Below are 4,068 nucleotides of genomic sequence, written 5' to 3' on the forward strand. Positions count from 1 at the left end.
TTTTTTTAAGATACGGGAATTTCCAGCAATTTGCCTTAGGGCACGATGCTACACACCACTAGTTTTAGTATTAGGATTTATTTAATAGAGATGTTTTGACTTATTTAAAATCTGTTGGGAAATATATTTAAAATCTATATTCCCAAGTGAAAATTGATATCGCAACTGCTCGATATCAAGGTTGTTCAATATTAAAATTTAATGGAACTATTGTAACTGTATAATATATTTAAAACAAGGAATAACATCAGTGAAAATAATATTGGTTAACACAGGTATAGATTATTTTCTTTTTGATAGTGGTTTGAATATGCTTAAACTTTTTTTATCAATTTGCGAAAAAAAACGAAAAAATATTAGAATAATAGAGTATAATATATTCCAATTTATAGATCAATAAAACTCGTGGCAATTTTTGAATTTTTCTAAGTTTTTATACTTTTGGCAGATTTACAATTTTAGTTCGTTTCATGATTTTAATGTGTGAACGAATTGGTGTTTCAAGAATTGGAAGTTCCAATAATTTGGCTTCAGGCATAATGCCATCTGATGCCATCCATAATAGCATTTATACCTATTCACATTATAACAATTTTATAAGCTTTTGTAGGTAATGAGTTTAAATTCATAGTATTAAAAAAAAGTTCATTGACACGTCGTCATGCAGTCTATATGATCCGGCTGATCTTTATCAGAAACTGATCAGCAAGACCAATATAGTATTTTTTGAGCTTTTAAATTTTAAACCTAGTCTAGAATTTTTTGCGAAAACGTGAATGAAATATTTTGCAAATTTCTGTTATTTATAATGTAACGGCTCGGTGATTATTGCACACATAGATAAGGAAATTGCACATAACTAATCAACGACTAGTCTCCATCTATTTTCATCAAATGACTTTTGAAGTTTTAAAATCGGCGCCGTCGAAAACGTCAACGTAAGTTGAGATTTTGACCCACAACTACGCAAATGGAGAAAATATAAAATTATCAAATCGGTTTTGTTGGTAAAAATATAAAAAATTTCTATATTAAAAATATAAAAACTAATCAAATATAAATAAATTCATTTTATTTATTTCTTGTTCTAAAAATGTATTTTATTGAAGCGTGGTGGTTAACTGTAATCAGTAGCCACCTACAAAACATCAATGAACGTAGGAACGTAATGCTTAGGAATATTTCTAATTATAAACTTTGATAAAATTGTATAATTCAACTGCTTATAGCAAGCCTTTAATATTTTAGTTTGTTTTCCAGTTTCATCAACAATGTCAAAAATTGTTTTAGATATTCAATTACAAAGAAACGGCCCAGTCGATCTATATCAAAAACTATTTAACGCGATACCTAAGTAATATTTAAGGAACATGTTTACTGCCACGTATTTATATAATTTATGATTAAACTCTTTTTCGATAACTCAGGTTGTTGGGTTATAATTTAACTCTTGTAGCTGTGAACTGTATAAAACACTGATTTGTTTGTATATTATATATTTGTTGCAGTTTTTATTACAACCACTGATTTGTCTCTAAGTTCTAATTGAAGATGATATATTGATTTATTATTTATTGAACATGTTGTTGCGCGGAATTTACTTCTAGAAGTAGACAATTTGTCCCATTAAAACTTTCTGCTATCCAGGGATAGCAACCATCCCATGTAAAAGCTCAATGCCATTAAGATTGTTACTTTTATGAAACATTAAAACATTAAAACAGTTTTTAACATCCACACGAAAATAAGATACATTTTTTGAATAAGAAATGGATGAAACTAAATTATTTATATTAGTGATTGTTTATATTATATTAGTGTTAAACAAATTAAATTAATTGATACAATTAAAGATATTATGAGCATGATTGAAAGGCATGACTGAAACATTTTCTGCTAATTACAAAGAAACTAGGCTAGTCGTTGCACAAACCTGGTAAACACTAGACCAAATCGAGTTACATCGAATGGCTTTTAAATGCTTAAAATCGGTCCAACCATTTTTGAGAAAACGTCGACGTCGGAAATCGGCTCATATAAACACATAATTTTCCAAATTTGGTTTCATTAGATTCAGAATGGTTTGAAACGTAAACTTCTCCTTCGGGTAGTTAAAATTTACTATGATTTTCAAAAAGGCATTTAAAAATTTCAAATTTCCGTATTTATTAATATTCTAAAGCACCCATTAATACTTCCATAACACATGTTTGCAGAAATAACAATCATCAGTGTTTAGGATTGAATCAATCTATCATTTCAAATACGCCGCGCATTTGCTGGTACGACTGCAGCGCCGCCGCAGCGAATCGAGTGTAGCGTCTATATTATGTTGTTTGTATACCTATGGTTTACATCATGTGAGTTTCAAAATTGCACAAATGTCAAAATGAATGACGTTTATTTGTGTCACAGTGACGCTTCAAATCATTGATTCATAGCTGCCAAAAAAAGATTCGAAACAGAATTCATTTTTGATAATACGTTTTTGTTCTAGTAATCAAAATTTAATTGTTTACTACACCGTACTTAACCACAAACAGTGCAAAGTTGATAATTATAACAAGTGTTTATGACCTAATACAAAGCAATTGAAATCGATTCGTAATTAACAAAACAAACAAAATTTCAATGATTGTTCACCCGGTGACCCAGTAACTTGTCTATCCCGGTATATCACTGTAATTCAAAAGCAGGGTCAGCAGACAAATGGAGTAATATTGCAATAACCATATTACATATATACGCAATGTTCTTTACTTTCACATTTTGTAATATGCCGCGGTTATTGCGAAAGACTCCGCTAACAGATCGCTCAGTTGTCTGATAGCCTCGAAGCTGGATGCATCGCGGATATTTCCAATATTATTCTCAAACATGTGATTAGTAGAAAATGATTAGTGTACCGGTGAATTGAAACAGTGAATTAAATGGATATCAAATTTTATTGCAGCAGTTTGCAATTTAGTATGTTTTATGGAGAGGATTTATTAAATTGAGAAAAATGGGAGCATTATCATCAATGTTTGTATCAATGACGGACATCGCAAATTCTGTAACGATAATATGCGTTTTGTTCAGTTTGTTGCTATGGCACTACTTTTTATGAAGTAAGTTCACATTTCAAATATATTAAATGAACTATATAACATTTAATATTTTTATCAATATTAAAAGAACTATTGTGATCAATAAAATTATGATAATTAATCTGTCACGTTCATAATTATATCTTATGCTCATTAACAATTCATGTTCAATTCTTGATCCCTAAATTCTATGACATTCTATTTATCTTGAATATTTAAGTATTTTAATTATTTTACTCTATAATTAACTTCCCGTAGGGTAAGTTATTGTAATGGGCCGAAACCGAAACCGAAAATTGTCAGTATAAAAAATCAAGCTATTGATTATATTTTTTACTATAAATATGCAAGATAACTAGTGGGGTGCATGGCATCGCGCCTTAAGGCAAATTGCTGGAACTTCCCGTATCGTAATTAAAAATCTTGGTACGGAACCCAAAAAAAATACACAAAATGTGTACACATTATTAAAATCTCTATAAAATATCTGATAATTTGATGTACATATGTCTAATAAACAGTTTTGACCGCCAAATGACATTTTTTTAACTTATTTTTATTGAGAGTCTATAACCGCTGGACCTGTCTTCCCCAAAATTTAATCAGTTTTTCATTTTATCAATACAGGTAAATTTTTTTGAATTATTCAAATCGGTTGACCAGTATCGACGAAAATTTGTATCCGCACACACACTCTCACACATACATCCATTTTTTCTAAGGAATGCCAAAATGTTCAGAAACCTTTGAAACGTAGAGATATACAAAAATTTTCATTTTCGATTTTTTTTGCGATTACTATAACATACCCCACGGGAACTTAAAAATATGTGGTGTTCAAAACAGTTCTTAAATTGCAACTTAAACAAGTCAATGTCAAATCTATTGATATTGAAAATTTGAAAAACACCTGTGCAATGTTATTTCTTTTTGTAAATATACTTGTTAGTTTGAAATGTGTATTCTTAAAATATTTGAT

This window comes from Ctenocephalides felis, unplaced genomic scaffold (assembly GCF_003426905.1).
Source record: "Ctenocephalides felis isolate EL2017-DRISC unplaced genomic scaffold, ASM342690v1 CF-g0.4_SCAFFOLD_03571, whole genome shotgun sequence".
NCBI lineage: Eukaryota > Metazoa > Arthropoda > Insecta > Siphonaptera > Pulicidae > Ctenocephalides > Ctenocephalides felis.